The following is a 14,771-nucleotide window of genomic DNA, read 5'->3' as shown; positions in this document are numbered from 1 at the left end:
TATTTTTAAAATGGAAGCTGTCCTGGTACTTCCTGGGAGTTTTATTTCTTCTGGAGGTGCCCTCTATAAAAGTCTAATGGGTAGTGAAACTACAATTCCCAGCTGTATGTGCATAACTCAGCTTGCTCTCAAGAGATACAGAAGGTATAAAATTTAAGGTCAGATTCAATTGCCAGTCTGGTCTGCTTGTGTAAAGGGAAGCATTTGGGACTCTCTTAACTCCTGCACTTAGAATCTGTTTTATGACCTCTCTCACCTGAGAGCTATGGATTTGGCTTGGGCTCTGTGTGAGGGCCAGCCGAAGATATTTTGCTAAGAGCTCCAGAGTGGCAAATGGATTATTCTCCCAACTCCAAGTCCAGTGAAGTTAGACAAGCAAATGAGGCAGGAAATTGCCTCAACATTGCCAGTGAAAAATAAAATCATTTTCAATTAAATAAGAGTATGCTACCCTTTCATGACACTGAAAAACGTCTGCCAGAGGCCAGTGTCTCAGTCTGCCAGCCCCGGTGTACGTGTTGTTGTGCACTCCAAGCATAATCACTGGGTTCACCTTTAGTTTCAAGATGTGTTTTTTGAAAACTCTGAAGATGCTTCCAGACGCAAGGCGTCTCCTACCATTTCCAATCAAAAAGCACAATGCAGTTTTTCCCCTTCATAACGGACTTGCTATGGTAACAAATGAGCAGCCAAGAAGGCTGAAGATGTTGTAGGGCAACATAGGAGGATAATGGAAGACCTTTTCTCAACCATCTGTAAAAATTCCACAATATTCCACGGAAGATCACCATGAGATCCCTTCCAGCAATCCCACTGCTGGATCTAGACTGCCGCCCACCCTCAGGCTCCCAAAGGCCTTTTCCAGGAGAAACAAAGATCCTAGAGAGTCTCAGAACCTGAACTTCGGAGGCAGGGAGCAGAATGGGAAGTTTTAAATTAGCAATATGGCCATGTTATGACATCATCTTCATTGCATGGCATACAGTTATGCCAACTTGATTTCTGACTCAGATTGAGCTCTGTCCTGATTTAACCAAAATTAGTTATTATAATTATTTTATCTACTCCCATATTTTTTATTAACAAGCCTATTTACCTGCTTGCTAGCTGCGGGACTTCTGGTGAAGCTAGAATCTTTTTAAAATAATTTCATTGCTGCCCTTCTGAGCTTCATTCTTCTTCCAATTTCTTGTGAGGATACAAATGGGAAGAAGGACCATACAGGCCACTTTGAGCCTCTTGGAGGAAAGTTGGGATAATATAACCATAAAAGGTAAAGGTTCCCCTTGACAATTTTTGTCCAGTCGTGTTCGACTCTAGGGGGCGGTGCTGGTCCCCATTTCCAAGCCATAGAGCCAGCGTTTGTCCGAAGACAATCTTCCGTGGTCACATGGCCAGCACGACTTAGACACGGAACGCTGTTACCTTCCCACCAAGGTGGTCCCTATTTATCTACTCGCATTTGCATGCTTTCAAACCGCTAGGTTGGCGGGAGCTGGGACAAGCGACGGGCGCTCACTCCGTCACGTGGATTCGATCTTACAATTGCTTGGTCTTCTGACCCTGCAGCACAGGCTTCTGTGGTTTAGCCCACAGCACCACCACGTCCCTCCCAATATAACCATAACAAATAATAAATAGAACTGCGACACATGCATGGGTAACCAGAATTCCCCAGAAGTCCTAGCCTGCAGTCCAAAAATGCAAAGCTGCATCCCTCTACAATCCACTAGGAAGTATTCTGTCCACATCTTACTGAACCAGTCAGGAGCCAGAGAAGAACAAAGCTGTCTGTCTGCCCCTTTATACTGTAAAAGGAAGAACACCCTATCAGATTCATTCATCCTCCATTGTCCCTGACACATACATACCCTGCTCAAGAAAGCCTGCTGGAGAAAGCCTGAGGAAGGAAGGGCAGGGCTGTCACCGTTCAGCCTAAGGAGGAGAGGCTACTCATGTCCAAAACCCTGTCAGATCTCTTCACTGGACAGTGTGGTCTGGGCCATGCTTGCTCAAGGTGTGTTTTTTTTTCTACCCAAGGCAGAATTAGGAAACAGCAGCCACTCAAGCACACAACACCTAAAGCAAGCCAATTATTTTGTAGAAATGGGAAGCGTGGCATTGCCATGGGCCATGCTGGCCGCAGGATTCTGTGATTCTTACAATTAAAAGATAAATAAATATTTTCTGAGCTTCATTCTTCTTCCAATTTCTTGCCTGCAGTGTCCACTTGGATTGATAATTGGACCAAGCAACATCTCTCACTATTTCAGTTTCTTCATCATCAGCATTAAAGTTGTACAGTTCCTTTGCAGTCATGATTTTTGTCTTTCAGAACTGTAACTACTGCAAATTCTCCAAAATAAACCACATCTTTCTCTAGTTTGTTTCTTTAGACGGGTAGGCAGAAAAAATCATTTCCGGAGGGTAAGAAACTGTGTCTCTGTGTGTTTGCCTGTTACCATTTGGTGGCTAGCTTAGGTAAAGAGCCCCATCTGCAGTTGACTAAGTAGTACTGCCTCTCATTGGCTGGAATTCTTTTCCACAAACCATTAACTACTGCAGTTCGCTGAGCTAGAAATGGAACATGCAAAGGCATACAGTGGCATCCCCATGCAGCATTAACCATACTGGCACAGGCCCACAGACCAGACCTCCTGTTCGGCTTGTTGTTATGTGCAATCAGGTCATCTCCAACTCCTAGCAACTCTAATGAATGAGTGGTCTCCAGAATGTCCTCTCATTAACAGCCTTGCTCAGCTCTTGCAGACTCAACGCTGTGGTTTCCTTTATGCAATCAAGCAATCTCACATTTGGTCGTCTTCTTTTCCTGCTGCCTACAGGGACCAATCTGGGGGGAAGGGGAGGGGGAATACCTCAAGTTATTCTTGAGGGTTAATGTAGTGTAGCAGCTAGAACGTCAAACTAGGACCTTCAGCAGGACACCTTTTTCTGGGATTTCTGGGGGGGGGGGGAAACCTTAGCAAATATTTTTTTAAAAAGAAAATTGAATGCTTTCCACAGTTAGTTTCCAGTTACCTAGTTATTATTTTATAAAGCAATTGGTAAACATTTTTTGGCTTATTCTCAAACAGAAAATAAAATCTCAAGATCAAAAGTAAGACTAGAGGGAAGGATCCACAAGGAAGAGTTAACCAATGGATCCCAAAATGCTTATTTTGTCTCTGCTTTTTCTTAAAGAATGAATAAGAGGGTTTTTCATGTGGAACCTAAAACAGAGATCTCACTGTTGACTCAGCATCAAAGTCAAGTTCAGGAGCTCACTGTCATTACCAAAGTACAGTGGCACCTCGCTAGACAGTTACCCCGCATGACAGTTTTTTCGCTAGACATTGACTTTTTGCCATCGCTATAGCGATTCGCAAAACAGGGATTCCTATGGGGGAATTTCGCTGGAAAATGTTTGGTCCCTGCTTCGCAAACCAATTTTCGCTAGACGCTGATTTTGACAGCTTCCTCCATGCTCGCAAAACAAGTGTTTTTGGGACCTAAGCTTCACAAGACAGCGATTTAAACAGCTGATCAGCAGTTCGCAAAGTGGATTTTCTATGGCCGATCTTCGCTAGACAGCGATGATTCTTCCCCATTGGAACGCATTAAACAGGTTTCAATGCATTCCAATGGGGAAATGCTTTTCGCTAGACAATGATTTCGCTAAACAGCGATTTCAGTGGAATGGATTATCATCGTCTAGTGAGGCACCACTGTAATTCATTTCATGGAGAAAGAGAATAATGGGACATATCACAGATGAAGGAGGACTGTGGCGATAGCAAAATCTTGCTTTCGAGATTTTCAAGAATCATGCTATTCCTCAAGATCTCTTAAGCTTTTCTGACAAAAAGTATTATAGAAATATGAATGGACAGAGTATTCTCCAGTAGTTAATGCAACTTTCTGCTATGCTTGTCAAAATTTCCAGTTCAGTATGTCAAAACAAGATACCTGCAAAGGATGTCATGAAATCAAAGAAGGCACTTTGGAAGATCAAGAGGAAAATCACAAACATCATACAACCCTGGTCCATATTTCAGCAACAAGGTTAACACTTTGGAATCAGTGCTCTGACAAACCAGGACCTTTGTAGGAGCAAAATGTTTTAGAAAAATTTAGCCACCCTAATATGTTTCCAAAAAATGTGCTAGTAAAGAATTACTTCTGTAGGTACATATCAAATTATCTGGCTGCTACAAGGAGTTTCACCTGCAACTGAACTATCCGTGGGTCTATATTTTCAATTCTAACTCAGATCCATCAGCTCCAGAGACTTTCCGTGACACACAGGCCTCTAGCAAGTTTCAAGACTTGGAAGAGGAAGAAGAGATGGCCTTAATTTTGATAAATTATTTTCATCACGTTTCAGTACTTTTATCTTGTGCTTGTAAAACGTTTGTAAAGAGAGAGGCAGAATTTAAATAAATAAATAAATAAATAAATAAATAAATAAATAAATAAATAAATAAATAAGTCCCCCCCAAAAAACCCCACTCAGAATTGAAACTATACAATTGAAGAGCGATGGGGGGGCAGTTGGAAACAGAGCTAGAGGTAGAAGGTTGCTGCAGGAGGGAAGAACCAGGACATGGAGGGCTGGAGGAGGGCCGGGTTGAGTTTCTGAAGGAAGATCCTTGGACTGGAGAGTGGGTCCAGTTGAAGATGCCGGGGGGGGGGGCAGAAACAGAGTGGAGGCCGAAAATGTCTTATAAGCCCCCTTACTGGGGTGAAACAAAAGAGAGGGAGGGAGGGAGGGAAGGAGTGAGTGGAGAGATTGAGAGGCTAGAAACCAGGAGAACAGAAAATGCCTCAAAACCACACACACACACACACACTACCACCTGGGAAGTCTCGAAACCCCCTGGGATGAGTCCTTTCAAACCAAAATTGTCCCAAGGCCTGGGACAGAAGGTGTTGGGGCCCTTTGGGGAATGGGTCTCTGACCCAGCAAAGCCCTAGGACCACATGATGTAAAGGCTACTTCAGGGAACATGCCCGGATGGGAGTTTTGTAACGTCAGTTCTACCCCTGTGCCCATTGCCAGGGATCTGTTGAAAGACAAACCTCTGAACCTACCTGTCTCCAAGGCTGAATGGAACGGAATGGTCAAACCAATTGTTTACAAGTTACAAGCAAAGAATGTGTCCATGTCATCTAGTGTGAGGGATGAAAAAGAGGAGGTTGGGGGTCCTGAATTGGGCCACAGTAGGCTCTTTCATATCCTGTTCCCACTCACCCCGCTGCATAAAGTGAATATATACTCTTTTCTTTTTTAAAGAGATAAGCTTACCAAACATTTTTGTTCCAAATGAACATTACACCTCTGTTGCATGTAGCTGTTGACTCAATGGCTGAAGTCTTCTTGCCTAATGACACATGCAGAAGACAAATATTCAGAACATCTTAGTTAATTATGCACACAGAAGCAATCTTCTGTCACTTCTAGGTGCAATTTGTGAATTGATGCTGAGATTCTTAGGGGTGCTGGGACTGCTGGTTTGGCACACACTCAAGAATCCCAGTGTAGACTCATTAACTGCCACCTAGAAGTGACTGAATGTCACTTCTGCATGTGTAACTAAGCAACAGGATTTTAGCCCATGCCCTTTTCTTACACATTACTGCTCACAAGTAATATGATGCTGAAGTGCATAGTATATCAATACAGGTGCAAAAACATGAAACAGACCAATCCTTTCATTTAAAACCAGTTTTTTGAGACACTGTGCATTTATAAACTCACAAAAAAGGTACACATATATTTCATGCTTCCATTGCATATAGCATTTTAGAGCTGCAGTTGTTTTGCAATACTGTATACCAGTATAAAGCAAAAGTTATCTAGTTATAAATGAAGCAATCATTTAACTAAACTACAGTTTTTGTAGTCTCCCCAAATTTTTGAAATTGTAAATGTATTTTATACTTCCATTCCATATAGTTGTTGATTCAAGTCCTCTAAAACTTATTTTTCTGAACAATCAAAACTGTGCTGGACTATTTTATCAGTACTGTATATCAGTTTAGCACTAAACCTGTTTAACCTGTCAACTGATGTTGGACTACATTAACTGTGCATTTACAAAAAGAAACTGTAAAAGAAAGTTCTTGTTATTTTAGTGGCTGTGCAAACCAGAAGGAAGGAAGCAGCAAAAGTGTTCACACCCACAACATGTCTTTTACTGTTTACATCTTAATTTGTGTTCCTAAGATATGTCCAGCAATGTCCCATTAAGACCAAATATATATACTCACACACATTATTCAATTCTGAACCAAAAATATGCAAGAGGAAATGCAACAGCATAAAATGGAGTATGGAGAGCTGAACAAAATTGGCTTGGATACTCCTGCAAAAAGATTGGCTGTATTCAGGATTAGCAATAACTTTGTCTCATTGTCAGAGTCAATACTGAAATGTTAAGTGAGGAGCAGATAAGAAAAAACAAGACAAGTGCTAGTCTGGTCGCTTCTTTTTTGGGATCTGTGTTGTCATGACACATGATTAAAACAGAATTCTTGAGAAAAGAAGCTTTACAGTAGCTGTTAACTTCTCAGAGAGATCATAAACTTTTTTTAGTATTTTTTAAAATGTATTCATCCTATCCTTAATATTCTGGAATCCAATGATCTTTGTTTACCTGGATTCGGTGGTCTCTGGGCCTTAGAACATTAGGATCTCCTTATCCACGGGATCATTACCTGCTGAGTCACTTATCCACAGTCTGAAAATATTAAAAAACATTAAAAGAAAAATCAGGACGAAGTTATATATTTCTAAAGATGAATGTATAAAGCAGGGGTGTCCAACCTTTCACCTTCCCTGGGCCACATTAGAAGATGAAAATTTGGTTTGGGCCGCATAGGGCGGGCAGCCCTGCTCCAAGCGCGCTTACTGGCAGCTGTGATCTCAGACAGCAGAGGCTGCCAGCTTCGACTCCGGTGGCTTTATGGGGCCGGGAGGGGATCCACCTATTGACTGGGACAGTGCAATGTAGTCACACAGCCCCCGTCCCCTCCCCTCCCACTCTTTCCTTCCTTCCCTCTCTCCCCCTCTACTGTTGTGACATGCCCCACAAGCGCCAGCATTGTAACTGGAATTTCTTTAAAAATAAAAAATTACACTGGGCCGCATTACGAGCTGACCTGGGCTACATGCAGCCCTCGGGCCGCGGGTTGGACAAGCCTGGTATAAAGCATTCCCTAGAAAGATATTTCCACCATGTAGTTTATCAGAAATGGCCACTAGATGGCGCAAGAGGCCACACTATGTATAGGGTTGGCTACTAGATTTGCTCTCTGATCCACATTTTTTCAGCATGGAGGGTCTTGATACCAATCCCTCGCGGATCTGGGGGTCCTACTGTATCGTCCTGTTTGTTGGAGATGACTTTAATTGCCATCTATTGTCTTAGAGAGGCCCATGAGAATGTCTTCTAAGGGTTCTCAAATAATCTGTTGGGCTGGGATTGGCCTGGATTTTTGACATGTTATCCAATGACTGTAAAGATGACGTGGAGTCTAAGTTTCCATTGTAAAAAGAAGCTCTAGCACTCACTTCACTCTCCAGGTTGTCTGGCTCAAGGTCAGCAACTACATTGTCTGGGTTGTCCAGGATATCCAAATCTTTCTGATATAATTCCTCTGTGTATTCTTGCCACCTCTTCTTGATGTCTTCTGCTTCTGTTAGGTCCCTACCATTTTTGTCCTTTATCATGTCCATCTTTGCACAAAATGTTCCTCCAATATCTCCAATTTTCCTGAACAGATCTCTGGTTTTTCCTTTTCTGTTATTTTCCTCTATTTCTTTGCATTGTTCATTTCCTCTTGTCTCTCCTTGCTATTCTTTGGAAGTCTGCATTCAATTTTCTGTAACTTTCCCTATCTCCCTTGCATTTTGTTTCCCTTCTCCTCTCTGCTATTTCTAAGGCCTCGTTGGACAGCCACTTTGCTTTCTTGCATTTCCTTTTCTTTGGGATGGTTTTTGTTGCTGCCTCCTGGACAATGTTACGAGCCTCTAACCATAGTTCTTCCGGCACTCTGTCCACCAAATCTAATTCCTCAAATCTGTTCTTCAGTTCCACTGTACATTCATAAGGGATTTGGTTTAGATTATACCTGAGGAGCCCATGGATTGCTGCCTTGTCGTGGCATTTTGCTATGAGAAGCTGATGATCAGAGCCGCAGTCAGCTCCAGGTCTTGTTTTTTGCTGACTGATAGCTTCTCTATCTTTGGCTGCAGAGAACATAATCAATCTGATTTCCGCATTGTCCATCTGGTGATGTCCACATGTAGAGTCACCTCTTGTGTTGTTGGAAAAGAGTGTTTGTGATTACCAGCCTGTTCTCTTGACAAAACTCTATTAGCCTTTGCCCTGTTTCATTCTGAACTCCAAGGCCAAACTTCCCTGTTGTTCCTTTTATCTCTTGGCTCCCTACTTTAACATTCCAGTCCCCTAGAATGAGAAGAACATCTTTCTTTGGTGTCAGTTCTAGAAGGTGTTGTAAATCTTCATAAAATTGTTCAATTTCAGTCTCCTCAGCAATGGTGGTTGGTGCATAAACTTGAATTATTGTGATGTTGAAAGGTCTGCCTTGGATTCGTACTGACATCATTCTATCATTTTTGAGATTGTATCCCATTACAGCTTTTCCCACTCTTTTGTTGACTATGAGGGCTACTCCATTCCTTCTACGGGATTCTTGCCCACAATAGTAGATATGATAATCAACTGAGCTGAATTCACCCATTCCTGTCCATTTTAGTTCACTGATGCCCAGGATGTCGATATTTATTCTTGCCATCTCCTGTTTGACCACCTCCAGCTTCCCAAGGTTCATATATCTTACATTCCAGGTTCCTATGCAGTATTTTTCTTTGCAGCATTGGACTTTCCTTTCACTTCCAGGCACGTCCACAGCTTAGCATTCTTTCGGCTTTGGCACAACCACTTCATAAGCTCTGGAGCCACTTGTCCTCCACTCTTCCTCAGTAGCATGTTGGATGCCTTTCAACCTGAGAGGCCCATCTTCCAGCATCACACTGGGGCGTTCTTGGCAAAGATACTGGAGTGGCTTGCCAGTTCCTGCTCCAGATGGATCACGTTTAGTCAGAACCCTCCACTATGACCTGTCAGTCTTGGGTGTCCTTGCACAGCATAACCCATAGCTTCCCTGAGTTAAAGCAGCAATCCATGAAGGGGGAGGTTGAATGTTACCTTGTTGCAAATATTAAATTTCTGGAATGAGGCTTCAAACAACAATAAGGAAGTGATAAAGTTCTTTTTGACAAATTAAGTCTACATGTAATTTATCTTGGTACTACAGTATGGGTCTTCACATGCTTACTCAGATACATATCCTACAATGTACGCATTTTTAGTGGTCTAATAAAAATACACCCTTGCCTTTGGAATCAATAAAAGGCCCATCCAGCCTTTCTTTTAATTTTCCTTTTTTCTTTTTTATTAAAGATATCCTGAACAGCTGACGAAGGCACCATCTACAACCAAATATGGACATTTAGTCTTACCCAAGCAGCATCGTGAACTGAGGAGAATATTGCCTCCCAATCACTAGGTAACACTGTTAATTTGGCTGCAACCAGGTCATTTAGTATGTAGACTAAATGTTGTCCCAATTTCTCTGATGAGAGGTTTGCCACATTTCTCTGTATCTACATCCCGAGCAAACAACAACAACAACAAACCCACTGCGTTTTAATATAGAACACTGTGAAGATGCTCAATAACTGGAAGATTTTTGTCTAAAAGGATTCGGAGAGACAGTTCAATTCATATCACCAGAGATGGAATCTGAAAACTGTTGCAGAGTTTTGAACTTCTGGTAAAACACTCTTTTGGTACAGTACTTTAATTGTCAATAACTCACTCTGAAACATTTGTAAGACAAAGAATAAAAAAGTTTCTTTACTTACAGTTGCTTCAAATTTCAGACTTGTGTATACTACTTTCTTTACTGCGTATACAGTAGCAACCAACCAACCAATCAGATCAACACCAACATGCAACTGCCACCAACCCACGAAAGAGAGGGATAGAACACTCAGCAGATAGGTGCAGCTCTCTTTGGCTTTCAAGATCTAGAAGAAAGGAGTGGTTAGTACTGGATAAATTGATCGTCACCCCAGCTCAGAAAAGCCTCCCCCAAATCACAAACTACAGAGAGCATGCAAAGTTGTAAATAAAACTCCCAACAAAAACTGCACCTCTGGCTTGAGACTGCAGGCCCCATTTCCACTGCACTGTAGCCCACTCCAGTGAAACAGAACAGTGGCTAATGGGGGTGATGGTTTAGCAAAGATTAGGTTCACGCTTGCTTTGATGTATGTGCGTGTTTGTGTGTAAAGTCAAATAAGTTAAGGAAAATTAAGGTAGGATATTTTCTACATGTAGGACAACATCTGACACTTTGGCTGAAATCCTCTTGCAAAATTATATATTGCACAACAAAGATAATGTCATCAGCCATGCCTGCGCCACTAGTGGCCATTTTCCAGCTTTACATTACTCCACCTCCTGTTCCATGGCTCCCGAACGGTGCTCCAAGAGATCCACAGGGATCCCTGAAACCTGGCCTCTAGGACATTTTCCACTGCCCTGAAACAATAGCTGCAGCCGATTATATCATCCTAGTTGCACGGTGTAAAGATACACCATATTTATGTTTTCCATTGGTTCTGCAATTCACCTTCACTTTCCTCTGCATTTTTTCCTGCAAATAAGGTGTCAGTGTACAATTTGTTGAGGATTTGGGTTGAGTTCTCATGAATCTGTAGAGAGGGGTTGTCATCCATTTTCAGCCGTCTCAAGAATAGCCTTCTCATGAGAATATCACCAGAAGACCTCATGTGTAGCAAAATGTCACTGTTTTTTATCTGTATGGATCAGCAACATACATAGCCGTTTTGAATGGTTCTCCTATCTGCATTTTATTGCCAAACCAACCTTGTAAGGTATGTTTGGGTGAAAAATTGGCTAAAGGACAATATTAGGAAAAACTTTCTAACTGTTAGAGCAGTAGGGCAATGGAACCAATTACCTCAAGACACAGTGAGTGTTCCAACACTGGAGGCATTCAAGAGAAATTTAGATAACCACCTGATTATCCTTTGAATTGTATTCCTGCAATGAGCAGGGGGTTGGACTTGATGGCCTTATAGGACCTTTCCAATTTCATTATTCTATTATTCTATGAGATTTGTGCCTAGGATTTTACCCTGGATCTCTCTGTTTCAAGTCCGGCACTAACCATTACTCTGACATCAGTAATTACTATATAAATGATGCCCATTGTTTTTGCTTTTCTTAGTTGACTGTATACTTAAAATCAATATTTTGAAATAAAAATTAAAAAAACAAAACAGGCAGTATTAAAACAATTCATTTTTTAAAAAACTGGCCAAAAATTCCACTTCAGACTGCAACTACACAGTCAAATACTGCAGAATTTACTGCAGTTGTAAAACAGATGAATTTGCTTTATTTTTTTAAACTAATCACACAATGAAAAGGCCAATTTGAATCAAATGTTCACTTTGCTCCCAGTGTGGAGTGTTTTTTTCCTCTCAGCCCCTGTGAAGGTGCCAAGGAGGAGAGTGTGCCGGTGAGTTTAGTGGACGAACGTGAGGGTAAAAAGGGGTGGATCAAAAGTTGTCAGTCTGGGAGGAAAGTATAAGTAGCCAGGGAGAGCGTTGGTTTGAGGTAGAATTGGAGTTGTGGAAGAGAGAGCTGGAGAGGCTGAGGGAATACGAGAGAGTAAAGACTCAGGAGTTGCTGAGGGACTTCCCTAACCTGAAGCTCGGAGGGCTGCTATCGGACCCAGTACCGAAGGAGAATGGAGAGGTGAAGTGTGAGACTCTAGAGTGGTCGGTAGTAGTCTTTCCCAAGAATAAGGGACGCGGGCAGCAGGTGATAAGACCCGATTCGCGTTATAACACTCCCCCTCCTGAAAGTGACTGGGTAAGGCACCCATACGGCGGCTCCATTCGCGCAGTACGAAGCACACCCCTTCAGAAGCCAACAGATGCCGAGAGGTTTGGCCCAGCACCCCTCTAAGTGCAATGGAAGGAGGACAAGAGTACATGTTGGTCAGTTATGGCTTGTTGCCTGAATTAAGCTTTTTCAACCATATCATGAATAATGTTGATTTACCAGTTGTTAATAAAGACGAAGCTGTTAAAGTAAAGAAGACGTCTTCTGTGGTATTTCCCGCGCAAAGTGAGGAGTTGTCAAAATTGGAAACCAAATCCATTCACAGCCCCTGTGGGGCTTTTACTTTTTTTTTTTTTTTAAGTTGGAATGATTTGAATGAAATTTTCCTCATGTGATCACTTGTTGCATTCTCCAAAAATATGGAAGACTGTGACTGTGGATAGTATTCTGGTGATGTGGAATGCTCGACATAATGTTCTGAGCTCCAGGAGCACCTGTGATCTTTCTCTCCTTTGTCTGGGCTGGGATGACTGTCAATCTATCCAGCACTAATAAATGTTCTTTCCTTGTCTCTGAATTTAAAAAACAGCCCTGCCTGTCTGCTTTTGAGATTTTTCCCTCTTTTGTCTGTTGAAGTCAGTGAGTCTTGTTGAGGCCTGTTGCTTGAAGTGATCATGTTTATCTGTTTGCTGTTTAATCTGTTCAATTGTAAATAATGAAACGTTTTTATTCTTCAAATGTCTCAAAGTAAATTATTGAGACTGTAAGTGCCCGTTGATCAGAAAAGGGGTGGGTGGGCTACGCTGGGGGACTTGAACATAATTCTGCCCTGTGAATCCCTGCAGTTCTGCTGCACAGCTAGAGGAATTTAACAAACATTCAAAACTCTGAAACAAATAGCACACTTGCTTTAGAACGAATGATAAAAGGGGAGCCAGAGAGCCACAGAAGGTGGGATCAAAGGAAGGTGGCAGAAGGGGGGGCATGGGCCGTGGCATGGATCAAATCACATCAGACTGAGGGGCCAGTGTGGACACTGGCACCAAAACAATCTACAGTCTCTGTGTGATCACTTAATCTGAACAGAAGCGTAAAATAGGTTTTGGATCAAGCCTGCCAGTATAGTCACAGCCTCAATGCGGCTTACTTCTGAGAAGAAGTGCATAAGAATGAGGTGCACATTTCTGAAGAGAAAAGGGGTATTCCTTGAATTGAGTACTCACTCAGGAATACAATAGCACTGTTTATTGCAAAGCTCATGAGCTCCAGATATGAAGATGCATTCTGAACTATTAAAATACCGTAATATGTTTTAGGGAATTTTTGTCTTATGGTAGTTGAAACAACTTTTAAATGATTTGAGATGAAGTTGTCTATAAGCAAGTACAGGCCTGCCATGAAGGCCTCTTGTAAAGAACAGGCTGTAGAGCGTTTAAAGTGCCTGTGAGTGGTCTCAGTTGTGGGCTGAAGGTGAAAGTTATGAGACTTTTGTCAACCTGTAGTTGTAGCAGAACAGATTGTTTCATCCTGTCGTAAGCAGAAAATGCTAGGATGCATGCTGTTGTCCTTCTATGGATAAGATCCTGTTGCACACCTATTCAAAGGCATAATGATTAGACATGAATTACACCAAGTTAAGGAATCTGCATAGGCATTTTCTGTTGCACCCTGAGCCATGCAACTCTGTGTCCAAAGCCTATGGAGAGTTCTTAACTAACAGCAATTTGGGTCTAAAAGTTACACCAGGGGTCTCAAACTCAATTTACCTGGGGGCCGCTGGAGGCAGAGGCTGGGCCGCATCAGATTTTCTGCCAAGCGGAGCAAGAGCCCGAGGAAGCCGCCCAGGAGTTTCCTTAGCCCGACCCGGGCTCCAAGGAGGAGGAGGAGGGGGCGCGCAAGCCCTCGTTGCCCAGCCATGACCCCCTCTGGCTCCTTCTACCCCAGCAGCAACAGCAGGATGAAGAAGCGGAGAAGGGAGGGAGTGCCAGCAACCAACTAGCCGGGGGGGGGGAGGAGGGCACAACATAAAATTTAAAAAAAACCCTCACAGAATTCACCTTACCAAAGGAGAAAAGTCCCCACCGGTGCCCGCGAAATTAAACAGAATGGGGCAGGACCCCCACAGGTGCGCACGCACGCACGCAGGCACGCGCGCGCGCGCACACACACACACACACACACACACACACACACACACACACACACACACATATGGAGGTCCGGCAACCTTCCTCTGAGGGCCCCCCTCAAAAAAAGGCGCACTCAGCAGCAGCAGCTACCCCCACCACGACAGAGGAGCAAACTTTGCGAAGCAAGCCCAGGCAGCCTCCAGAGCCGAGGCGGCTGAAGCAAGATGAAGAGGAGGAGGAGGAAGCACCGCCCGGCGTTGAGATGGCCGCTGGCCGGGCTGGTGCTGGGGGTGCCAAGAGAGCTAGAGAGCCACTTCCCAGGAAGAGGCTGCTGTGGCTGCTGCTGTTGGCGGCTTGGCTTGGACATTCGGGGGAAAGGGCCGGCAGCGCACCTTGCTTGCCAGCTCTCTACCAAGACAGCGCCTCTTGCACCCTCCATCTGGAACTGCAGCCTGCCAACTGGCAGACAGGCAGGCTGGCTGGCAGGCTGCAGTTCCGGGTGGAGGGTGCAAGAATCTCTGTCTTGGGAGAGAGCCGGCGAGCGAGGCAAGGCTTTTTTTTACTCTTGACAGCAGAGGACGTGTGGGCCCTTCGGGGGGGGCAGGCAAGGCGGGGGCCACAAACTATAATCTGGTGGGGCACAAATGGCCCTCAGGCCGCATGTTTGAGACCC

General features: G+C 43.4%; 1 long non-coding RNA gene across 3 annotated transcripts in view; it reads right to left on the bottom strand.

Annotated features, from left to right (window-relative positions):
* Positions 1–14,771, bottom strand: part of LOC140704730 (uncharacterized) — a 30,067-nt gene that overhangs the window by 7,997 nt on the left and 7,299 nt on the right. For 2 of the 3 annotated variants that reach the window (XR_013542301.1, XR_013542299.1), the window contains 2 exons: positions 9,953–10,117; positions 6,657–6,740 (listed from right to left, as the gene is read on the bottom strand). This is a non-coding gene — a long non-coding RNA (uncharacterized LOC140704730). Of the gene's footprint in view, positions 1–5,305; positions 5,382–6,656; positions 6,741–9,952; positions 10,118–14,771 lie in introns of those variants that run through there. The other variant, XR_013542300.1, reaches the window with a different exon arrangement.

This window comes from Pogona vitticeps, chromosome 2, assembly GCF_051106095.1.
Source record: "Pogona vitticeps strain Pit_001003342236 chromosome 2, PviZW2.1, whole genome shotgun sequence".
NCBI classification, from domain to species: Eukaryota; Metazoa; Chordata; class Lepidosauria; order Squamata; family Agamidae; genus Pogona; species Pogona vitticeps.
This window is presented reverse-complemented; position numbering and strand designations above follow the sequence as displayed.